General features: G+C 39.6%; 1 protein-coding gene across 3 annotated transcripts in view; it reads left to right on the forward strand.

The window, feature by feature from the left end:
• The window catches only part of LOC129777932 (probable serine/threonine-protein kinase nek3), a 197,878-nt gene that overhangs the window by 14,609 nt on the left and 156,324 nt on the right, over nt 1-26,945 (forward strand). The gene's annotated exons all lie outside the window — the stretch shown is intronic.

Consider the following 26,945-nt stretch of genomic DNA (forward strand, 5'->3'; position numbering starts at 1 on the left):
CAAATTAGAGCAGTACCTAGATCTCAAAATCCAAAAAAAAACAAGATTTACTTTTTTTTGTGTTTTAACCCTTTGCGGTCGGAATTAATTTCCCTTGAAAAAGATCCTCTTATCTTTCAACGCTAATAATATTTCGTTTTATACCGAGTACCGCTATCTACTATTAATAGATCTTTCGTATACATTCGTGGAAAAGTTCATCAAACATTAAAATTTGTTTCAGTTTTTTTTTTTCAATTTTTCATCTCGAAGCTATTGGAGATGGCATAGATCGTATAATGAACCCCATAGTGGTTCGAAAAATACCCATACATACATACATAATCAGTTGAGAGCCGTGGTGGCTCATGCTGTCTCAATTATTCGTCTCCAATCTACTCGGTCCTGGGCCACTCGTCACCAATTCCGTAAGCGTCCCGTCACTCGCAAGTCGGCTTCGATCTGGTCGAGCCACTTGGCACGTTGAGCCCCTCTATTTCTGGTGCCAGCGGGGTTATTGAAGAGAACGGATTTCACTGCACTGTCGTCCGGCATCCTCGCGACATGTCCGGCCCACCGTAACCTCCCGACTTTCGCCAGGTGTACAATGGGAATCTCTCCAAGTAGTGCCTGTAGCTCGTGGTTCATACGTCTGCGCCACTCTCCGCTCTCCGTTTGTACTCCACCAAAAATAGTCCGCAGCATTTTCCGCTCAAAGACGGCCAGAGCGCGTATGTCCTCCGTGAGCAGCGTCACAGTTTCGAGTACATAAAGGACCACTGGTCTTATTAAGGTTTTGTACACCGTTAGCTTTGTGCGACGCCGTATTCTCCTTGACCGAAGCGTCTTTCGGAGCGCAAAGTATGCACGATTTCCAGCTTGAATCGTCGTTGGATCTCTTTCGTGGTATTGTTGTCGGCGGTGATCAGAGATCCCAAGTACACGAATTCATAAACCACTTCCAGGTCATCGCCGTCCACTGTCAGTGCCCGTGGGAGGCTCACTGTTTTCTCCTTTGAGCTGGTACTTCTACTTCGTTTTTAACGCATTAATTAGAAGTCCCACCATCCTGGCCTCCACTTTTAGTCTGGCGTAGTTTGCCTCAGCCGTGGCAAAGTTTATTGTTATTGAGACAATACCATCTGCGAAGCCCAGGAGTTGGGTACTTTTGTTGAAAATCGTGCCCCTCGTTTCGATGCCTGCACGTCGGATTACACCCTCAAGAGCTATATTAAATGAGGGGCTTAGGATGAAAGGGGTGTAAGTGATTTGATCGATTTCTCTACATCGACTCTCTCTTTTGGTCATAACTTAGCTGCAAATACATTCCCAGCTGTATTTGACAATGTGGAAGATAGGTCAGAACCTCATCTATCGGATTGTATAGCAGACTTAAATTGGAACGTTTTTGCAGTTGAGTTATTAACTAAATAAAAAGTTGAAGAAAAGAAATCGATCAAGTCACTTACACCCCTTGCATTCTGAGCCCCTCAAATAGCATACAGGATAGTCCATCCCCTTGTCTTAAACCTCTGCGTGATTCAAAAGGGCTCGAGAGTGCCCCCGAAACACGAACGTAGCACATAACTCGATCCAAGGTAGCTTTGATCAGCCGTGTCAGTTTGTCCGGAAAACCGTAGTCGTGCATGATCTGCCATAGCTGTTCTCGATCGACTGTATCATAAGCTGCCTTAAAGTCTATGAATATGTGATGAGTGGTCACGTTGTACTCCCGATATTTCTAGAGGATTTGTCGGAAGGCAAATATCTGGTCCGTAGTGGCGCGGGCCCCCATGAAGCCCGCTTGGTACTGCCCTACGAAGCCTTTGGCTATCGGGGATAGACGACGTGTTAAAATCTGGGAGAGCACCTTGTAAGCGGCGTTAGTTAGCGTTATTCCGCGGTGGTTGCCGCACTCGAACCGATCGCCCTTTTTATAGATGGGGCAAACAATACCCTCCATCCATTCTTCCGGTAATTTCTCCTCCTCCCAAATCCCAATTATAATAATATAATAATAAATATTACCCAATGAAGTGCCGTTGCCAGTATATTTTTACCGTGTTTCTAGAGTTCAGCCGGAAATCGGTATTTTCCAGCGGCTCTATTTGCCTTCAGCAGCCCGATTTCTCGCTGGATCTCCTGGAGGTTGGGGGTTGGGACATCATTATCGTTTGAAGGCACTCCCAGGTAGGTTTCCATTACGCCTCCATCTGCTATCTCGCCATTGAGTGCTTATCGAAGAACTGCTGCCACATGTCGACCATCTCGCACTCGCTTGTAATCAGGTTTCCTTCCTCGTCCCTACACATGTCTGGATTCGGTATGTAGCTCTTACGAGATTGGTTAACTCATAGAACTTGCGCGTATCATTAGCCTGAAATATTTGTTCTAATTCGTCACGATCCCTGCCCTCCTGCTGGCGCTTTTTTCACCTCAGTATCGTGGTCAACTTATTCCGCGCTCGTCGATATTAGGCCAAATTCTCCCTCGTGGCAATGCTTAGATAGCTTTTCCGAGTTGTTTTTCTTCTCTCCATCGCTTGCTGGCACTCCCCGTCGAACCAGTCGTTTCTTGGGTTCGTAGTTTCCTCACCTAGTACAACGGTTGCGGTCTCTTCGATGGCAGAGCTAATCTTACTCCAGCCGTCTTCGAGATTCGAAGTATTTAGCTCCCCAGAGAAGGGTAGTGCTTCATCCAACGAAGGGCGTAATTCTCGGCAGCTTGCGGGTCTTTTAACTGCCGAATGTTAAACCGAGGAGGGCGGTTTTGCCGTGTGTTGTAAGCTCTCGATAGTTTTGAGCGCACATGTACTCCTACTAGGTAGTGATCCGCGTCAATATCCGCACCGCACAGGGAGCGTATGTTAGTGATGTTTGAGAAAAATCGGCCTTCGATGAGGACGTGGTCAATTTGGTTTGTTGTATGTTTGTCAGGCGATCTCCAAGTGGACTTATGAATATCCTTGCGGGGGAGGAAAGTGCTTCTGATCACCAGGCTTCGGGAAGCTGCGAAGTTGATGCACCGCTGGCCGTTGTCGTTCGTGTCGGTGTGTAGACTGCATAGGCCTATCACCGGTCTGTACATTGCTTCCCTGCCAACCTGGGCGTTCATATCCCCGATGACGATCTTGATGTCCCGTGGTGAACAGCTGTCGTATGTCGCTTCCAGCTGCGCATAGAAAGCTTCCTTCTCGTCGTCGGGTCTGCCTTCGTGCGGACAGTGCACGTTGATGATGCTGTAGTTATAGAACCGGCCTTTCATCCTCAGTACACACATCCTTTCGTTGATCGGCTTCCAATTAATAACGCGATCCAACATTCTGCCCAACACTACAAAGCCCGTTCCCAGCTCGTTGGTAGCTCCACCGCTCTGGTAAAACTGGGCCTTACCGCCGCGGACCTTCCACACCTTCTCACTCTTGCGACAGATTTCCTGCAAAGCCACGATACCGAACTTGTGGGGTTCTAACTGCTCGAGCAGTATTCGGTCGCCACACACGAAATTTAGCGATCTGCACTTCCAGGTACCAAGCTTCCATTCCATGTCCGAGTCGTAATTAATTGAGTATTCGTAGTAGGTTATTTTAGGTAGGTTGCTTTACTAGGGCCACGCTACAGAGTCTCGTGATGGGGCTGCCATCTTAGCTATAGTGTTCGAGACAACACGTTTCTTGATTCAGCCGCCCGCTTCGGGTCAGACGCTGTCGTGTACCGTTCTTACCATGGAGAACAGACGCGCACTAAATGAGAAAGCTTCACCCTCCGGAGGGGAGAAGACAAGCCCCACCTTCCCTGTCAGCATACGACCAAGATCCCACCGGGGTTGATTACCCGATCTTCACTATGGTTACTCGTCCCCAGCCGGCACCATGGGGAGGTAGGGATATGAGTTACTGGACATGAAGCTAAGAACCACGAATGGGGTCTATTACATGTCTGAAGGTACACGAAGTACCGATGGTACGCTTAGTCCAGTCATTTACCAACCATAAATACCCACAGTTTTTTATTTCCTATACAATATTTTTATACAATGTATTGGTCTAGGGGCACTTTTTACTTCCATACCCAGTCAGGCTCTTTCGCCCAATCGAGAAATATTGTTCAATTGTCAAACAAAAGCTTGAAAAGTATGGCAATATTCCGAGTCACGAGTGCAGAGATAAATTGTTGAAAAAAATCGCCACTCAGGTTGAACAGCAGAGTGTCCAAAATATGATTCGAAGAAAAGTTTGCCTTTTCGTCTAAACCATATCAGAATGGTTATTCAAATATTTTCACTTCTGGAAAGTGGATTAAACAACCTTTCCATCCATGTTTTCAAGAGCTCCAAAACGAACTGAACGCGGATCCGTTTAATTCACATTTGAGTGATTTGCGCGACTCAAGCGGTACCATTTGTCTGAATAACAATTGCAGATGGGGCAACACGCCGCAAATATAAACAAGAAGCTGCTGTTACACAATCATGTGCTCCGTGTTTTTTTTATGACCAACGAATTCCGCATTGCGTTTGTTGTCGGCTCACGTGGCGTACGGGAATTCAAGCAGAGTTCCTTCCTCGAGTGAGTATCATTCGCAAACACGCACACACACAAGGCTCACCACGTCCAGGCGACCTTGACAGTGTGACCGAAGAAGACCTCTGCCGAAACTCTCCGTGGTAATGCCATAAATATCCATAAATTAGTCATGGATCAAGTCTCGCTGATGACGGCTGATATTTTATTTGCTCTGCTGGTTGTGCATACAAATATATATTCGTCAAACGGCGCGACACTTGGCACTGAATACCACCTCCGGCGCAAAGTAAAGTGCTTTCGGGGGTCGACCTTGATCCGTGTTGACTGCCATAAATCTGATTTCATTGGGCACCACCGCACATTGACAAGTTTGTACGTGCATTTTGTAATCACCTCGTGTAACACGTACTCAAACAGCACTTGATCACCATTTCTGTTATTTATTTTTATTCCCTTGAATGCGGAATTTCTGACAACTCAGCAGCAGCAAAAATAGCCGCCATCCCTTTAACGCCACTACACAGGTGACTCGTTGCGCCCGAGTTGCGGTGATGGATTTGCGTAACTTGACTAAAGTTGCATGTAGACGAAAAATACCGTCTAGTGATGCTAATCGGGTTTCTGTACTATCAAAGAAAGCTTCTTGGTAATGAATTGACGTTGTGACATGCAAATGCAGTTAGCAATTTGATCTAACCGCGCAAATGTTGTGTGTCCATTTGCATGTGTTTAAATGTAGGAACACATAAAAAATCATAACCACACAAACACACACATTAGCAATGCAATTTAGTAGAGTTCGAACTCTGTTTTCTCTCTGCTGCAAGTTCAATTTCACGCCTGCCGAACCGTTTGTGATGGATGAATGATGTTGTAAGATTTATACCGTTTTCTATGCTCCCTAGACGCACAGGAGGGGGGGGGGGGGTCTCGAGCTTGAATTTGGGCTTTCGAGTTCGCGTTTGGGGTGCGGTTTGACATTTTGCCGCTCTGGTTACCTAACTTCCAATGTTGGATATCAAACACCTTATGAAGTGCTCCGTGACTGCGACACAATTTGCTTTCATTTAGAGAATCTTGGAGTGGAATGAACAAAGGAACGGTGATGCTCGGAGTGTACAGCATACAGGGTGTCAGGTAACTGACCCGGAATCTTTCAGGAAGCAATAAAGGATCGACCATTCACGCATTCGGTCGAATCTCAAATAAAAAAAATTGTAGGGGAAGTGGGGTAAGACGGACATGTTAAGAAGAACTTCAATTGTATCTTTGGAAACTCATGCAGTTTCTTACAGTTCAATATACTGGTTTTCGAAATATTTGGCCAAATATTTTATAAAATGTGTTTTTCCATGTTTTTTACTGAAACTTAAACAAGCCGAAAAGTAGAAGACAATGGGTACAATGGACATGTAGTGGGGGGAATATGGACAGGTACATAATACAGGTCGGACTCGTTTATATTATCGCAATTTCACTTTCAACGTTAATTTTCGAATCCAATACATAATCGAATCACAAAAAAGCTATTTTTCTAATAATGTTTCACATTCATACATTAATGAAAAAATTGTTTGCTTGTGATTCAATTATGTATAGGATTTGAAAATAATTGTTGAAAAAAAATGGTCGACTATATATTAGGCTGTCAAAAAAGTCCTGCGGTATTTTTTTTGAATTTTCTTTTGTTCATAAAATTAGTTACAATCATCTGTTTTAAGTCAAATATGCGCCGTTTTGTTCGCTGACTTGTTCCCAACGAGATGCCAACTTCATAATACCCCTGTTATAGAAGCTCGCTTCCTTATTGGCAAAAAAACTCGGATAGCCAATTTTCACAGGCCTTTTGTGGCTAACTTCTGACTACCTAGCTCGTTCGCCATGGACAAAAACAGGTGGTAGTCACTTGGTGCAAGGTCCGGACTATACGGCGGATGTAAAAGAACCTCCCATCCGAGCTCCCGGAGCTTCTGGCGCGTCACCAAAGAAGTGTGTGGCCTGGCGTTGTCCTGATGGAAGACAATGCGGCCTCTGTTTATCAAAGATGGCCTCTTCTTCATGAGTGCTACCTTCAAGCGGTCCAATTGTTGGCAGTACAGGTCCGAATTGAGCGTTTGGCCATAGGGAAGCAGCTCATAATAGATTATTCCTTGACAATCCCACCAAACACACAGCAGAACCTTCCTGGCCGTTAATGAGGGTTTGGCCACCGTCTGAGCCGCTTCAGCGGGCTTCGACCACGACCGTTTGTGCTTCACGTTGTCGTAAGTGACCCACTTTTCATCGCCAGTCACCATCCGCTTCAGAAACGGGTCGATTTTGTTGCGATTCAGCAGCGATTCACATGCGTCGATACGGTCAAAGATGTTTTTTTGCGTCAACGTGTGTGGCACCCATACATCGAGCTTCTTTGTGAATCCAAGCTTATTCAAATGGTTAATAACGGTTTGATGACTTATCCCCAGCTCTTGGCCGATGCTACGACTGCTACTATGCCGGTCTTTCTTGGCTAATCCAGCGATTTTGTCGCAATTTTCGACGACAGACCTTCCGGAGCGTGGCGCATCTTCGACGACCTCTACACCAGAACGAAAACGTTGAAACCATCGTTGTGCGGTGGAAATGGAAACTGTATCGGGTCCATAAACTGCACAAATTTTATTGGCAGCTTGAGATGCATTTTTGCCTTTGTCATAGTAGTACTGTAAAATATGTCGGATTTTCTCTTTATTTTGCTCCATATTTGCGACAATATAACTCACGAACGACTTAAGCAAACAAAACACTGTCAAGGATTTTATTATAGCGCGCAAAAATACCTTTCCAACAAGCAATAGTATGACTCCATACAATGAATACAACTAGAACTACGTGCTTACAACGAAACCTCGCGGAAATACCGCAGGACTTTTTTGGCAGCCTAGTATAATCGAGTCCGAGCTGTACAGTAGAATTCAGAATCCCCATTATCCGCGAGCGGATGATCCGCGGTACGGTTTATCCGCTGAAGCGAATTCCATAGTAATTCTATGAACCTACCCTAAATTTGACAGTGAGTGGTAGGTTTTTGTTCTTTTGTATTGGTCATGACTTTCACATTATTTGACAACTGGTATACACGACCTTACAGATGGATAGTTCAATGATTCCGGTATTGATAAAACATTGTTTCCATACTGAAATATCTGTTTTTTTTTGTGTTTGCACCTCATTTTCAGTCATTTGTTGTGTTATCCGCGATTTTCGTAATCCGCGGTGAGCTAGCCCGACTATTCCGAGGATAATCGGGGTTCTACTGTATACGAAGCGTAGAAGTTCATCGCTCGCGAGAGGAAAATTTCCCTCTCTATCAGTGTTTGTGTGTTCAGTAACTGAAATAGAACAAACAGAGGAAGCAATAATATTGCTATAATATTGCAAATAGTATTCACTATAAAAAATACAATAAATTAGAAATATTTTTTTTAAATATCTCGAGAATGACTGCATTTAGAAGGAGATTGATGGAGAGCTTTTTTGTTTTAAATCACATCAGAATTCATAATTTGTGGGTCAAAATGATCGTTAACATACAAAAATTCGAAGTTTCGAAAATTCATAAAAAATTGATGTTCCACAAAGTTTGTCAAAAATAGTTTTACCATCTTGGACTCATTTTTAAATTTTTACATGACTTCTATTTTATATGAAAATAAAAAAGAAATTAAAAAAAATCATATATACAGCCATTTTATGCCAAACCGTTATAGTGGTTCTCAGATTTTCGTGAAAAGTGGTAATTTTGTTCTTTATCACAAAACATTAGACCCGTATTTTTATTTTTTCGTTAGGGTAACCATTTTCGCTTTACGGTGCTTCAAAAAATCAATATATAACTTTTGAACCACTGAACCGTTTTAGATGATCGACATATGAAATTGAAGCCAATGAGCTAACCTTCTTTGAAAAAATATCACACGTGTGGGAAGACTGGATTCTAGTCGGAATCTGGAACTGACTCAATCAATAATTACAAAGGAGAAAATCAAAGTTTTTCCCAGAAGTAATATTTTTTATAAAAAAAACTAACTAACATAAGCTTAAGTTTAGTATGTCGATCATCTGAATCGGTCCAGTAGTTCAGAAGTTATGAATTTTTATAATGGAAAAAAGGCGAAAAAAATTTTTTTAGAACCATCGGTTAACTTTTGAAAATCATTCTTCAATAAAAGCCTAGCTCATTGGCTTCACTTTTTGAATTTTTGCAAAAAGTTTTTTTTTTTGATAAAAGAGGAAAAATGATTTTTTGGACCAACTTTAAAAAATCATATCAAAAACGAAAAAATAGCATCTCTTATATCGAGATATGTTATGTAAAAAATCCAAGCTTTCAAGGAAAAATATTAAAAAAAAATCTTATGCTCACTAGTCCAAAGCCATGGAAACAACAAAAAAAACAACTACAATCAATAATTACGAAAACAAAATCCATTGTTTTTGCAAATTCGATTCAATTTGGAATTACAGTTTTCTATCCCATTTGTTTATTTATTTAGGCTTATTAGCATTTTAGCTGTAACAGAGCTGGGTTTTAATCGTGTACATGTTATTTGTTTTTATGGTTTTCTATACATTGTGCAGCACACACTAGTAGCCATTTAGGCACAAGAGTATTCTTTCTGTTCTTCCATTGTTCAGTAGACCGGACAGCGGAGAGTGTTGATGTTGATTATTGTTGGTTTAATCATAGCACAACAGACCGATGTTTCTAACAGAGCAGAGCAGTTGTATGGATGAATCGATCTTCATTCGACCGAGGATCGATCTCCATCGCTGATGATTGTTGCGTGGATGTAGTCATTTTAGAACAACACAAAGATGGTAAATTGAGTGCCCTGAGTTTTGAACTTACGATCGATCGCTTAGTAAGCGAGCGCGCAAACAATGTAGCTACGAAGACCCCTAATGTATTAGGTTGGGGAAAGTAATCGATTATATTCATAAATTCAAACCTTCATACAATATAAAAATGTGCTTCGGATTTTCCGAGTCTTTTCTTGATTCCAATTTCTTATCACTCAGGAAGTTTTGCAATTCGAGAAAAAGGTGGTAATCGCTTGGTGCCAGATCCTTGATCATCCCAATCAAGCTCCCGGAGTTGTGTGGCCTTGCGTTGTCCTGATGGAACTCGACAGCCAATCCTGAACGTTTTTTGATCAATCGCTAGCTTCAAACAATCCATTTGTTGACAGTAGAGATTTGAATTTAGTGTATTGCACTAAAAATTTTTTTTTAAATTTAAAATTTTACGAAACTATAAACAGTATCGGAACCGTAAACAATTTCGACGGTGTGGCTTGCATTTTCGCCTTTATAGAAGAAAAAGTGTAAAATGTCCTGAATTTTCTCTTTGTGAGATGCCGAAGGGGAATGAGATGAGAACTGGAGGCGCAAATTATTCCAATCAAAACGTGGGATTTCCGCCAGCAGAAAATTAAACCAAAAGCATAATTCATTGCACAGTTCCGTATTCGCATTGCATGAGTAACTGGGAAAGAACAGATTTCTTGTGTCAATTGACCAATTAGAACATGTAGATTCATGTAGATTATGCTCGACATTTTTCAAATTTTCGATTTCATGTAGATTATGCTCGACATTTTTCAAATTTTCGATGGTTAGTTTCATAAAATATATAATTTTCTTCATGGTATTAATTTATTGAGGAATGCCTAAATCGAGTGATGCAAATATCTCGAAAATCCATCAGAAAATGACTGAGCAATAAATGCTTGAATTGAACAATTTTTGCAATGCGGCAGATTTTTCGTATTTCAATTTGTACCCCAATATGTTCCCGATGGACGTAACCTTACGTCAAAAAGTTTTTACTTAAAAACAAAACATAATAAAATTACATGAGTTATGACCAGGGCTTGACAATTGCGAAACAAAAAGATGAAAATGTTTTTTTTTTCACTTTTTCCTTTCTCTTCAGCCAGAATCATTTTCGTTTGTGAGTATTCTCTACTCGCATCGAAACATCGATTCTTCAATTCAGTTCTTTTCTGCTGTCGTTTCCTTTGAAATAGACTGAAAACGCTTTCACTTGAAGGTTGAAATTGCTGGAATTCGTTATCATTTGAATAGGCTATATGTCAGTTTCAGTTTCACATGTGCAAGGATAAAATGCTTTCAATTGAATATTTCATGCGATTTCATTTTTCCAAACATTTTTCCGGACAAAGACGGTCCTTTCAAAAAATGAGGAATTTAAAGGTGGAATTTAAAGTCTTGCAACCAGCGCCAGCAACTGATTGCGCCTGCTGGTTTACATTAAATCCTTCCACATCGTCATCTTCACTACTTTCATTGAATACGATTCGAACTCAAACGAAATTTTCATTCATTTTTCGGACTTTCATTTTCATTTGTAGATTTGATAACTATATGGTTCAACATTTTTATAAATCAAGATACCTTGACTCAACGAAAAAAAACAAAGTTTATTAGTAAGAAGATAGACAGAGAAAATGCACTGTAATTAATTTAATATTTAAATTTGATTTTAAAAAATTCTTTCAATTCTGTATCTTTGCTGAAAATCTATAATACTGTATATACAGGTTCTGTATCCGAAATTTGGCGAAAAATCTGTAAAATAAAGAATATTCTGTACACGAGGGCAGTTCGATAAGTACTTAGCCTCATCGCCCGATGGTGTCAGTATCGCAAGAGAGATTACTTATCGTGTAGTACATTTCCGTAAACGGCTACTGTCAAAATTTCAGCCGAATCGGACTCGTAGTTTTGTTTTGGCCGTGTGTGAAAGCGGGCAGGTCCGCAAATTTTAGAAAAATGAAAAAAAAGAAATTCCGCCGTCGCCACGGCCAAATTGGTCGAATTGCACTACGAACTGCTGCCCCATCCACCGTATTCTGCAGATTTGGCCCCGTGCGACCTTTTTTTTTGTTTCCTTGGAAAACTTGAAAAAACTTGAAAAAGTCGTTCACCGGGCAGAAAATTGAGTCGAATGAGGAGGTCATCGCCGCCACGGAGGCCTACTTTGCAGACCTCGAGAAAACGTATTTTTCAGATGGATTAAAGAAGTTGGAGCATCGCTGGGTCAAGTTTATTGATCTAAAAGGAGACTATGTTGAGAAATAAATTGCCACTTTTCCAATTTTTTTGTTTTTTTTTGTAGGCTAAGTACTTATCGGACTGCCCTCGTATGTGTCACTCCTGGTTCCCTCCCTTAATTCTCGTCGAAAGGCGCCAGAAATCATGTCACGAATTTTTTCCTTGTGAGACATAATTTTCAAGTGACTGCAAACAAAACAAATTATCCTCGGTGAGAGAACGTTTTAGAACGAATTAGGTTATGATTAAATCGACAGATGGCACCTGAAAACATCCAGTGTTGCCAAAGCTTTGAATATAAAAAGTAATCTTCGTAACCCATCAAACCTTATCCAATATGAACAAAGTATTCACTGAATGATGCGAGACCCAATCGGACAGACGGATAAACAAAGGACACTAATACATTAAATTTGGAGGAATCATTATAATCCGATTATTCCTAGAAAACGATGTGGTCAGTTTCGTACATTCCACTGATTCATCCGAATGATCACATCCAACACATCCAAGGTGTGATGGGTGTGATGAATCTACATTAATACGATCTGGAAGAATCTCAGTCATGATTAACATGTTAAATTTTTCTTCATTGAGTAATAACCATGTGAAAATAAAAACCTGTCATAATTTTGCAGTTCATTTTCACCCGTAAGTTTTGTCCCAGATATGACAACTCTCCATGGTACTATTGCATAAACTAGCCCAGCTAATTTGAATCTGTTACAGTTACATTACCCGATTACCTATGACAGCTGGCGAATCATCTCAAGCTTCAAGTGTGCCATACGCCATGCGAAAATTGTGTAAAGCCTGATCAAGATGGCATTGTTCAACCGTTGGGTCTTTATTACTTAATCCCCGCAAAGGAGCTTTTGCGGGGTATCACTCGAGAGGTTTTCTCACGTTTCCCGTCGTCTGTCTCTCTCGCTCTTTATTGCTCGAGAGATTTTTCCGCCCGGATCAGGTCACGTTGACAGATTTATCCGGCTGCTGCTGCTTCGCCGGTGATTGTTGTGATTCGCACAGATTGCGCAGAATGTGGCGTCATCCTCACAAACGGACGACGGCGGCGCGCAGTGAGACGAAGATCGGAATCTCCGCGCGTGCATTCGTCACCAGGAGAGAAAGAGGTGATTTATGCAAAAATTTGCATCATTCACGATGGCTCTGTTTGTTAGTGTTTCTTCTTCCGCCTCTTCTTCTCCGAGCGGGGCACAGGTGGTATTGTCATCTCGTGGTATAGGACAAACCTCAATTAGTTTCGTAATTCGAAGACGGAATTGTCGGCAAATTAGCCCGGGGCCAGTGAAAGTTTGCCGCCACACTTGTTTTTGGGTATTTGTATAGGGTGAGGTCTAGTTTCGGAGCTTCACTGTCTCTTTTTTCGATAGCTTTGATCTTTTTTCTTTAGAGATTCACTGCTAGCGATTGGTTAATGAGCATATATGACCCCTGCCATCTATGATGGGTTGGCCCGCTGATTATTTATTCCTGTATTGATTTAGCTCACACACATAGAACCTGTTTTTCGGGCCAGTCTAGCGCTGATCGAAATCCGTGTGCAACCTTCTACTATTTCCCATTCGAAAATTTATCTTCACGGTGATGATCTCATAGTCAAAGTCAATAATAGAACACAATAAAAATCTGTGGTTTGTACGAACGGATTAATTGATTCGATTGCGTTTGTTTTTTCTGACAGTTAGTTAAAACACAGGTCATACGTTACTGTTCAATTGATAACAGTGCACTCTAATAAACGAAAAAGTTGAACCATACGTAAATTGGAAGATAAGTCGCACAAAAATACAGAATCTGATGGCTAGTTTTCATTGATTTGGATACCCTTCTATGCAACCAAAGAGAACAAATCATTGACTAAAGATTTCTTAATTTAAATTTGTTTCTTCAATCGTCTCCCAACGGCAATTTGCTGCTGTTATATCTTTCTTTGAAAAAAGAAACTCTTAACCCTTTCGCTACGAGCGTTGTCTATAGGCGACATCCGCGCGACGACCTATGTGTACGACTGTCGTCTATAGGCGACATCAGGGTGATACTGCACATCGATCACACCAGCGCGATATGCATACTTTTCGGCGCAGTGCTTCGTTCAACGGTTGCAGTCCGTCGGAGCACACTGCCGTAGTGAAAGGGTTAAACGAATCTGCCTGCCGCGAATAGATACAGATACATCTTACATCTTCCACAATCTTCAATCTTGTGTCGAAGTTCTTTGAATTTCTTGTTCATCAAATTGTAGAATGTACAATTTTTTTATTTTTCGAGATGAATGTTGTAATTGGTGCACAGGAGCTCATGTTTGGGGATATTTTTCAGCCTAACGCCTTTCTACATGTTAGATTTTTTTTTTATTTCACGGCTGTTGTTGTTGTCAGTAGTCATGAACGAGCCAAGGTAGACAAGTTCCTCGACCACTTCGAGCTCGTCGCCGTCGATCACAGAACACCATTATACCAAGAGGGGTTTAGATATTCGCGACACTTTTGGAGGGTAAAAGTGTAAAAGTCTGAGCCGCCGTCGAGTAACCGGGCATGAATCCGGCCTGATAATTTTTCAAAAATCTGCCTACTAGTGGCGATAGACGGCGAAAGAGGATCTGATATAGAATTTTATAGGCACCATTCATGATCGGGACCAGGTGATTTGTGGTTCTTTAGCTGATTATTGGCCTCCCTCATTTCATCTATCGTAGAAGGTGGTATATCGTCGTTGTTCACTGTTCTGGTGTAGTGATCTTCAACGCCGTCTTGGTCTACTGTCTGTGCGTTCCACGTTTTGTCGAGTCGCTGGTTGCAGCATGACTGAGCGTACTGATATTTCTCGCTCAGAAATGCTCGCACTCGTCAAATCGTCAATCTAAACTTGGTCGATTTATGTTTCTGTTTGCTGAGGTGATCTCCAGGTGTAACGATATAAAGGGTAGTGCTGGACGAAGGTGCCACGTATAACCATGTTTTTGAAGGCGATAAGTCTTAAGATATTTTCGTTGGCTCGCGCAGGGAAGTTTAATGAAATGCGCTAAATAACAATACCAATTAGAATAAACATTGAATAAGCTATCAAACTTTGTTCAAAAGTAAAGCATGAATTTTAGTTTTCTCCGATATGATGGTGAAGACATTTTGACGTAGGATTACGTCTTTCGGGAACATATTGGGGTACAAATTGAAAATCGAAAATCGAGCACATCTTGAGAATTGTCCAATTTCAAACGCTTATTGCTCAGTAATTTCATGATGGATTGATAAAATTTTTGCATCAATCGATTTCGGTACTTCGTAACAATTTTCTATATTAAAGAAACTAATATATGTTATGAAACCAACTATCGAGCAATTGAAAAATCTCAACCCCTATCCTAACGGAAATACCCACCTCTGATTGGTCGAATTGACGACACATGCGGCGGGTCCCTAACAGAAACATCAAAAACAAGCTGCCTGGGAGAAATCGGCATTGCAAATACATGAAAGTAGGGGGAGCTTTTGTTCCTACCGAATTGTGTTACAAAGACATCAAAACCACCAAAACCAAAGTGCCCGGGGAAAATGGGCATTGCAAATATATGCAAGTCGGGGACTTTTTTATATTGCAAGTAAGGTGAGTATTACGATTAAGCAAAAAAAATTCAAATTTGGAACTTTCATGTTGGTTGCTTCGTGAAATTTCATATCAATTGCCGATCGTGTATTGTGAAAAATTTAGCACAAGTTTAAGTGTAAAAAAACCAATGTGTGTTTTCAGGGCCACCAAATCATATCCATTCTACAATCAGCATGCACAGGTAGCTTAACCGAATCCTACGTCAACTATGCGGTCGTGTCTCGGACACAACCTTTCTGTGACTTTTTTCGTACCATGTGAAGACATTTGAAAAAATCATCTGGCATCCCTGGTTCAGAGTCGCACGCTGGCACGAAGACAGTGATCAGCCTTCCTTGACATGGGGAATTTTTGTTACATTTCAATGGTCCTTTAGCTTTAAAGAGAAAAAAAATACTACACTATTTTCTTTAAATGAAACATCATTATTATTACTTCGTATGTCTATTGTGATCTTATGTAATCATAATTTATCAGGAGGTTTAACAAAACTCAAACTTATTTTTCGAAATTTTTCCATCTCTATTCGGGTAAACGTTTCATTCGGATGAATGTTGCATTCAGGTAAATGTTCCATTGAAGTGGGAGGGCGGCGATCTACCATAGTGGTAACATCCGTACCTCTCACATAAGGAACAAGGACTCGAACAAGGAAACGACAAATCTTGAACAAAATGTTCATTTTCGAAATTCTTTCTCAAATCCAGTAAAAGTCAATTTCGGGAGTCCCACATCTTGGTCCTCTTCTTTTCATTCTGTACGTTAATGACATCTTCTTCGTTCGTGAGCGTATCAATGTACTTGTGTATGCCGACGTCATGAAGCTTTTCGCGGAAATTGGAAATGAAAACGACATCGAAACATTCCAAAACGAAATACACGAATTTCCATACTTGATATACTAAAAATGTACTAAAACTGAACGTAAAAAAATGCAACTCTATAACATTTAGCAGAAAGAAATATCTACAAAATATGGACGTATATGTCTTGGAAACCAAAATGTAGAAAATGTGAAATAGTTAGGGATCTAGGCGTCGTCCTGGACTGTAGACTCACATTTATAGAACAATATAACTCTGTAATCAATAAGGTAAATAGTTTGTTAAGTTTTGTTAAACGCTTTTCACATAACTTCCAGGATCCATACACAATAAAGCATATATCAAAATTGCATAATTAAAGCATATATCAAATATCACATATGTAAGGCCCATTCTAGAATACTGTAACATCGTTTGGAACCCGTATATGGTCGTACATTAAGAACGCATTGAGTCAGTCCAGAAACAGTTTTTCCTATTTGCACTACGTAAGCTGAACTGGACCTCATTTCCACTTCCTTCATCACGCTGGATGCTCATAAACATTCAAACACTGAGAGAACGTCGTAAATTTGCAATGCTTTTTTTTGTTAATGACTTAATTTCGCAACGAGTACAATCAGCTGAATTACTTTACAGCTGAATTGTTTCGCAGTTGACTATAAAATATAATCTAGTGTAATGTAATTTTCGATCAAAAAATTACAAAATAAAGTGTCCGAAATTTGAATTCAATCTGTCCGAAATATGATTTTTTTATAAATAGTGTCCGAGGTTTGTTTCTTATATTCGCTTGATTTGAAAAGCATTTCATTCGATGATTATTTTATGTTTTCAATCAAATAGGTACCAAAGTAGAAAGCTTAAAAGCATATTGCACCAATTTATTAAAAATATCAACCAAATAATACCTGTGCATAAAGTTGAGATCTGTTTTCTGCATCATATGCCTTAAGGGTTCGAAATATAATTCAGAACGGTATATACAATCAGCACTGCAAAATAATTGACACATCCAGGGCCAGAAATCTTCGAAAATGAAAAATGAATATCGACTTTCCTCTCAGTCGCTTCGCTTCGACTAGCACTACTTCGGCATTCGCCGTCAACATGATTCGACTTGACTAGAAAATGAATTGACGAGCATTGTGAGCGAAGATGACTGATGAATTATGCTAGTCAATGATTATTCTAATTGCCTCTTCATTCAACTGACTTCAATCTACACTTCTACTTACCCTGACACGAATCTCTACCCGCGTAGATCTTATTTTTACATCCATATAAAGTGGAACGAATACTTGATTTCTGATGCAAAAAAGTAGTTACACCATTAATGAAAGGTTTATTGTCTACCAACCGTGAGCTCAAACCAACAACAACAACCAATTTAGACAGTTATCAGTTATCAGCGTTCAGTTTGGGAGGAATTCTAAACAAAATTTTAGTCCACTTTGTCTCCGAGTGCAATTTTGTGAAAAAACACACAGAAAAACGGGTTTATATCCACAATTTTTCAGTGTTTCTGAACACAACATGGCTCGCTATTTTATATGTGTAAGTAATTCTCGGGTACGATACAAAAAACTAGTTCACCTGTAAAACCACTTTGAACTCAAACGTCGACACATGCATACGTGATACATGAGAGAGAGAAGCGAATTCATTTTGAGGAGAGTCACTTCAAAATGCAATGAAGTATATTTGACGGGTAAGAATGAAATGAGATAGTCGAGTCGTAGAGGGAGATAGCGACTAAAGGCCCGACTATTGAGTCATGTGGGCGGAGAATCTGAGTGAAGAAGCCAAAAGTCCCTATTGAATACAAAGGGGAATTTCTTCATAGTATGCTGACTATCCTCAGTTGAATATGGCTATGCCGAGCCCTAGACACAAGAATTTGTTTGATGAAATGAATAAATGAAGGACACGAGTTTAATTCTCACTCCCGACATTCTTCCGAAATGGAAGTAAAGTGACGAACCAGTCAAAGTGTTGAAAGTTACTATAATACAGAAAAAAAACGTATTTCGGGTGAATGGTATTCGGGTAAATGTTACACAACCGTTTTCAACATGTTTAACACGGTGAGCCCCGGCCGAACTAGGGGACCGACAATGAACTTTTCTCCACCATATTGGTGATTCCGATTACTTTTCGATTACGGTTGTCTATCTACACAATAAAAATGTTCTTTATTTCCATTAAAAAGCAAGCTTACACGATGATGAAATTTGCAAAAAAAAAATACTAACTAAGCATATTTGAGCTTAAGAATAATTATATAATTAATTCTTTGAAAATCCCAAAACAAATAGCAGTGTGTACACAACGATGGGAACATAAATTAAAAAATCAAGTTCTTTTTCTTGAGCCCCAACCACCACTAAATTACCTCCGAGAGGTCACCTGGAGGGTTCAATGGAATCCACTCATTACTGCGAACGGTGGAATATAATAAAAATAAATCAAGACCGCCGCTTAGGGGCAACTTCCAGCGAAACAAAAAAGAACCTGACTTTTCAGGATGAACTTTGGAATTCTCGTTGAAACGCGGTAAACATTAACCTGTGGAACAGTGGACAAGCGAAAAAGCGAAGAACGGACGAATAACTTGTCCCAGCAAAACAGACGACAAACCCCGGCCGAAGAGATATCGACCTTCACAAGGATCCGCGCGGAGATTTATTTCACAGCTCTACAACGGACATTGATAATGCTCGAAATATGATATTAATGTTCCTCGGTTAAGAGGCTGAAAGTAATCGAAAATTGGTGTCGAACCACACTCGCCACTTTTTAAGACCTACTTTTTTGGATGCTAATTTTCAGTTCAACAGACATTCTCTTGTGGGATTGTCACTCACACACATTGATCGTTTCTTTTTTGGGTGGACACAAACCAATATGCAGAAGGTTAATTTCATCGCGCCGTTGTGAGTTTCGCGACATGCTGCGCGTTGAAAATTAAAATAAAATACAACACTCTCGCATAACCCTAATTGGGTAAATTCCTTGGAAAAGCAAGCAAACTCGATGGTGAACTGCTTTTTGTTTATTTTGTGTGTTTGTGTACTTGTTGTTTGGGGTATAGCAAGTTGTTGATTTTAGCAGGACTTTGGACTCACATCAGCAAACGATGCTACTTCGAACAATACACTAACTGCACACCAGGTGCGGTTCTTTTCGAACATCGAACGGTTCTTTCGATGATGTAATTGCTGTCCAATCGAAAATGTATGATTTGCCGGGTCACGACTCGACAAACACGGCAGCAATTCGTTGCGGTCAGGCTACTATGCAACGTCCCGTTATAACGAGTGTTGGCGTCTCGTGTGGATTTTTTTTTGTTGAATCATCGCCACATTCGGTAAGCAACATTTTTCGGTGGAAAAAGATATCGTGATGCGGTCAATTGTTTCCGCATATTTCATTGGAAGGTGATGGTCGATAGCTTGTTCTTCTTCTCGCCGAAATGCTATATCTTGTAGACATTCACGGAAACACAAATTTGTGTAACCTTCATACGATCGCAGCAGAAGAGAATCTCACAACACCGCCAGCAGCGGACTTCATTATAATATCGCTGTCCTGATTTCTACAACCCAACTCTCAGCTGAATGAAGCAAATGGATCGCGATCTCAAAAGGCAACACGCGAAAGCAAAAATCCACTTGCTACTCAAGACCGGTGTTCCCCAAGTTGGGATTCCTTACTTACCTTTCCCCACCTTCCTCTCGCGCGTTCTCGGACAGGTTACGAAGCGAGAAAACAAAAAGAAAAGCAAAACCTGTCCCTATATCTTGTGCACCGTCATCATCATAATGAGAACACGACAGTTTTGTATCCCACCTTCGGCCGCGCAACTTCCTTTCTTTTGGCGCTCTTCCATACCTATCTCGTTGGTCCACACGAGAGAGTGGATTTCTCTTCCCTAGAGCAAAACTATTTCATGCTACTACTCAATCTGGACGACCATTGGGAGCTCAGGGTTGTAGTGTTCTTTCTCGAGACAACAGACATGTGTCTTGAAAACTAAAGCCACCGTGGTGATCAGTGCACAGTGTAACCGTGCACCACGACCATGTCACGAATCAGTTCAATCGGTCCTTCATTCATGCTTGTCGGAAAGCCCTTCTTCTACCCATTCTAGCATTTTCTACAAAACCACTGAATGAACGAGTACCGCGTGAAAGTGATCCACCGATGGTGGTGACGGCGGGTTACAACAATCTTGCTGCAGTAGCTGCTGCTACTGTGACCGGTCGCTAATACCAATTCGGTTGTCATCGAGGGACACATACCTAGCCTAGGCAAACACACAAAGTCGTTTAATTGGATGCGTACGACAACTTTTGGATTACACCGGTGAAAACTAATGGTATCCATTGGTGTCCCCTAAGAGCCTCGTCGCGGTGTTTCCTTATTTGGGCTCTGCTGTCAAAGATTAGTTCACACGATAAGCTTCTCGGGAGTTAGCTGGAACAGAGCTCAGCGTTTCGAGCGGTGCCAAGTGAAAGGCTCTCTGTTTGCAAGATGGGATCGTATCATATCGTTGTTTGGATCGTACGATCGGATCACTCGGAAGGTGTTGCCAATTGGATATTCTTAGGAATTCAGTTATGATTATGCTCTTCAATTAGGATTTATTTTTCTCAAATTTCGTTTAGCTTCAATTATGTGGAATATTTTATGCAAAACTACTGAAACACGAAATCTATCAGAACATTGTACTAAAATTTTGAAGCTCTCAATGATCTCACTTTTTCATATGGAGGATTGCGCATTGCGTAAGGATTTTGCGCATTTTAAAAGTGGTGTTTTCGAACCCATGAACTCAAATTTTAACAGTGCATTTAATATTTTGTTTTTATTTTTACTTAGAAACTCCGTTGACTTTCCAACAACTTAGTCGAATATCATATTTTGATCAGACAACTGAATTTCGATAAAAGGTCAACGCCCAAAAATAAGTGGCCAAGAGAATGGGTCCCATGGTAAAATTGATTGAGATTTTCTGAAAAATGCGATTATTTCCGATTTTTTTTGTTAAATTTATACCCAATTATTTTTAAACCCAGTACTAGTGCTAAGGTCACACAATGTTATGATTTTTTTAGGACCATCATTCTTGAAATGGTCGAAAAAAGAGATCTACGATTTGGCCACTGTTTTCCCCTTTTTAAAAGAACACCACCGACCAGTAGAAATAATAGTTAACACGTTCAACGTCTCGTCACCCAAAAACGGGTATATTTTCTGGGAGGCCCTGTCACCCATATATGGGTGACACTTCTCTCGTTTAAATAGAGTAGGATTTTTAAACAGAATTTTATGGAATAGGCAGCTTATTATAAATTTTGGATTTGTAGAAAAATCATAAAATCAAAAACATTAAAACATGATTTTTATAATACAGTTTTCATTAATTTAAATTTTGGATGGTTTTTCCTACTGTTTCTTATGCAAACCATAATCTATGACATTGGTATGTGTTTTGCTGTCAGTACGTCTTCAAATTTAAAAAGATATTGCTAGATTTTTACATGCTGTTATCTACAAACAAGAATTCACTTTCATTCAATAATTTATCCGCAAGTTGAATGCGGACGTCTTCAGCTAGACCAACATGTTTTCTTTGGATGATGTCCAGATATACTTTCGCGGAGCATGTTCACGCTTCAGTGGAACACAGTTTAAATAATTTTTGTGCCATAAGTAGTCCCTCTATTCTCTTACAATGACTTTATTCCTCATCATCGTTTCTCTCTTGGTTCGCTTGTTATTTTCCTGCTACCGACAGTCGAATTTGGGCTGCGCAAGAAACTCTACCGAATCGCACTGGGCGACGAACGTGTTAAAGAGTTAAACTATACATTTTGTAACTGCTATAGTCAACTATGTTAGTAAAGTCTCCATAGTTTTATATTTATGTTTTCTGTTTTCTGCTAATTTGCGCAAGATTTTTTCAAATGGATATTTTTATACCGGAGATTCTGTTGCATCCGAAATTATCATACCGGTTTGTACACCAACGTTATTAGACGCCTCTAGTGGATTCTAGTGAGTTCTGGAATTTTTGGAACATTGTCTTTATGATGTAGCCCTTAGTATCAGCCAATTATTCATATTTGTGAAACTAACACAGTGTTGTGAGATTTCATCTGCAAACAATTAGTTTGAAAAATAAAAGATCTACTAGTGATGTTTGTTGCATAGATATTTCAACAGTTTATAGGTTGTTTCAACAGCTCAATAATTACTTTTTTGTCTACATTCTATATATACCGGGAATTCGGGTTATTAAATAAAATGCTTTATTTATCATCTAAATTTATATTATTATCTTCAAAATAGGCCCCATTCTTCCAACGAATAATCCAGTCATCGAAACATCTTTATAGCTGTATTCAGGGATTCGTATATCGTATTCTCCGCTATCGAATCCATAGCCAATGGCACGATTTGTACGCAATAGTTCGTTTTTCACTAGAGGCTCCAATCAGATTGGCAGTAGAATAGAAACGGGAAATAGTGCCTTGGTGAGCGAGCGACAACATTCTACACCATCTTCACAATTACAACTAAATGGATTTCCGAGCGGGCACATCAGCTTATATACAGATTTGTGTGTTTTCAATAGTCTGTTTTCAAAGCTATTTTTAAGCTATTGAAACATGTTTATCGGGTCAATAAGTAGCAAGCACATAGATATTAGACATTTTTTCTTTGGAATAAAATGATTATCATACCACTAGAGATGTCGTTTCGATTAATCGATTAAAAAGTCATTGGTTTGTTTTGTAGTCATTATGTTATTCAATTGAGGTGGTGGTACACTATGGGCCTTAAAAAATTTAAAAATATTTCTGGCTTGAAATGTTCTCTGGGATGTCTACTTTACTGTAGTTTTCGTCCCAGGTTTGTCCGATGCTCTGTTCCAAGTTCCAAGTTACAAGCCAATTAATGGATTAGTGGATTAGTCCTTGCGTAAGGAGTGCGGACCCAAAATTTAAAACGCATTTTTCTCGAAACCATGTTATGCAAACTGGTGGGAGTTCTACCTCTGGAACGGTCCATCCGATTTTGATGAGATTTTCCCAGATGATGATTTTTTCCCAGATTCTCCACTAAATTTCATGTCATCGTATGTAGGAATTTTTTGATATTTTGAAACATAAAATTTTGGTGAATGTTGGTGTCTCGATTTTTGAGGCAAAAACGCAATTTTTTTATAAAAAATATTGCCATTTCGTCAAAAATCAAAAATATTTTGAAAAAATCCTACGTACAATGACAGAAAATATATCCAAGATTACGTAAAAAATTGGTCATTGGTTGAAATCGGTCCACTAGAAAGACTTGTAGAACTCCCACCAGTTTACAAGGTTTTGGCTGCCAGGGTTCAACAAACCGATGGCAACTATTCAGGGGACAGTCCAATCGACACCAATATATTTTCTGTTTGTATTACTTAACAAACAATAACAAACAACAAAACCTAATAAAACTGTGATATTAGATCAATCATAGTAATTGATTTTCTCGTTGAAAAAAATCGCAAAGATTTCATATTTTTTATGATGTTCATAGTGTTCTACCCCCTTAATTAGTATTCGATTAATAAAATACTGACTACAAAAACCGATTATTTTACGAACGATTACTGCGCAATTAATAATCGAAGCGAACCAATTGTTTGCCTCGATTAATCTTTTTAAAATTCAGAGGGAAAAAATCCGTACGGCCACTGCAGCGCGGTCTTTGTCGTTAGTAATCGATTAATCAAAAAGACATCACTACATACCACTTCTTTGAGCACGAAAACAATTATAACCGCTCAAAGAAGGAATCGATTCCTCCTCGAAAATAATACCCTTTTCTCCTTCAATTAGAATCATCGATTGATTGCAGCATTCGGGTACATTTGATGTGCTTGATAAGGTGAAATATTCTGTACCTTATGTTATATTTCTTATTCTCCGCTATCGAATCTATAGCCTATGACACCTTTTGTACGCAATCTATATCGAATTTTTATCAATACTTCGTTTCGTGCTAAAGTTTCGTTGAATCCGGCGGCTTAAAATAAATGGGATTGGAGAGATAAGAGAAGAAGAGAGCATAGTTTTTAGGCAAGCGAGCGAACGAACGAGACAATTTCCCTATCACATCGCAATAACAACTAAATGGATTTCCACCGGCTTATAGGCCACCAAGTATTTTGAGGAAAGATCTTGGGCTACATCCTTACAGGATCAAATTGGCTTAAGATCTAAAGCCACTTGAATGAAGCTCCAAAACTTCTCCGATTTGGGCTCTGGCGAATCCTAAAGAAAATGATAATTTTCATCACAAAATCATCTTCAGCAACGAGTCTCATTTCTGGCTAAAATGCTCAGATGCAAACCTACGTGTGCTTCAAGAAACATCATAGCATCCGCAAAAAATACTTTTTGGTGTGGTTTTCATGCCGGAGGAGTGATTGAGCCATATTTCTTCGTCGACGAGAACGACCGTCATGTTACCGTCAATGGAGAGCGCTTTCGCAACATGTTGGAAGACTATTTTTGGCCAGAATAGGAAGATCTAAAAATCAATTATATGTGGCCTTGTTTATTTTATTTGACGGCATTGGATTTTTTATAGGGCTATGTCGAATCACAGGTCTATGCCTACGAGCCAATAATATTAGAAGAGCTCATGTGATGTGTGATGACGCGAAATTCGCAACCGAAATGTGTGGTCGAGTAGTTGGAAATTGGGTCCAACGGATCCATGACCGCTGCCTGTAATTCGTTCAATTGCAAGCAGTAGGGGAAAAGGGGGGAATTTGGAGCACCTAAGCAAATCGCCTAATATTTCCAAACCAATACGGTCTAAATAAAAAATGTCACATTGTATACTAAGCTACATTTGTTTTCTCTCAATCAATAATGTTTAATCATTATATCAACCTTTAAACCACCAAATATATCATAAAATAAAAGAGATGATTTTTGGACATTAAAATTTGATGGGGGATGATTTGGACCATCTGTGGGGTGATTTGGTCCAGTGTGTGTTTCATCGAAAAAAACATACTTATGTTTATGTAAAGTATTTCGGAATAATGTTACAATCAGTAACAGTGTTCTGGAATCGATACCAGGTGTCTTGGCCAGATTTCAGACCTGAAAAATTGGATTGAGACCATCTCGAATTCTGCATGGATTTTTTCACTTTTGTTCGAGTATTTTCAAACACTTTCGATGCTTGGTCAAAGAAAATCCGTTCTTGATGGCCTGTGTTGCTCTTTCAAGTTCCTCCGTCTTCCAACGTTGTCTGCCCATCCTCTTTTTGTAATTCAGTGGCATCTGGAATCAATTAGACAAAAAAATCTCTAATCTGTAGGACCAATTCACCCCACAAAAACGAGTCCATGTCCACACAACATGCAAAAACTGAAATGCAATTAATTTCATTCATTGTTATCAAACTTACGGTTTCGCTGCATCAAATTGTTCCTCTTCTGTAGGCGAACAGAACTTTACTGCACAATACACGAAAAGTTTTGTTTATTCAGCGGGAAAAACCTTAAAACCACGATCGGAAAACTCACATTTTTTGACAATCAAAGTGCTTGCTGTGTTCATGCTACCATTTCCTTCCACTTGTCGAATTTTACCAAAGTTTTTTTACGTTAGTTACATACGATTCAACAATAAAAGAAGATGACATTATAAAAAATCCAAGTTGAGCCGTACTTTTTGAGATAATGAGGTGGTCCAAATCACCCCGTATATCCAACTCACCCCGTGTTACCCTACTTGTTAGAATTTATCAACTGGCTGGTAGAAACTCATAATACAGAATTGCCTTGCAATCCCACTTAACACGAAGAATGAGATCTCCTCCTTTTTCATCTTAGCATGATTTGCGTCATTTTTAACACATTAAGGACCGGAGAGAAATCTGTAAGACATACGCCTGAGACCGCACGTTTTAACTTGTGTGAAGTTAGCGGATGAAAGTTCAGCGGATAAAAGTTTTTGTTGCGTGCAAATTTCTGTTTCTGTTCAACGTCTTGCTGGATAACTTGCTGCTCTGTTGTTACATAAAAAAGTACGCTTCGTTAGCCGATTCTGTTGCTTCCATTTGAAAGATCAAAACATTTAGTACAGGATATGGTAGTGAAACATCTAAACTAGTGGATTCAAATAACATTTTGGAATAGAAAACTTAAAAGCTATCAACTTTTAATGTGTTATTATTAATTTTATCCTAAAAATTTATATTAAACTTGGTTGTTTCTATCAATTAAATTAAAGTTCTCTAACTGCTCTTCAATTTGTTCTTTGACACCCAACTTCTATTTTTCCTAATTTCGCTGCAATATCGATATAAACAATTTCTGGTGAAAATTCAAGCAAAATCTTCAAAAATCACAATTTTTACCCCACTGTACATATAATAGCCACTCAAATTTTATCCTAACGTTGGAAGGTTACATTTTTCTTGAAATAAGCCATATTCGGCCTAATTCTACGCGGCGTGTGAGGTGAGATGACAATTGTCACATCACCATCACGCAACTCTCCTCACTCTATTCCTACAGTCGTTTCGGATGCCGTGAGAGGTTCATTTGATGTATGTGAGAGGATGAACAGCAAGTGACAAGGCGTTCATTCTGCTGGTTGCCAAATCTGATCAGAGATGCCACATTCGCACATGTGTTCACGAATTTGTAGACATTTAACTTTTATCATAACCTTTTATTCCTGCTGCAGGCTATTTAAAATAGTGACAAAACATTATTGATTCCATATGATAAACGAAGCTGGTCAGTATGTCAGACATTAGCACATATTTACAAATATTTCAGATTT

This window comes from Toxorhynchites rutilus, chromosome 3, assembly GCF_029784135.1.
Source record: "Toxorhynchites rutilus septentrionalis strain SRP chromosome 3, ASM2978413v1, whole genome shotgun sequence".
Lineage (NCBI taxonomy): Eukaryota > Metazoa > Arthropoda > Insecta > Diptera > Culicidae > Toxorhynchites > Toxorhynchites rutilus.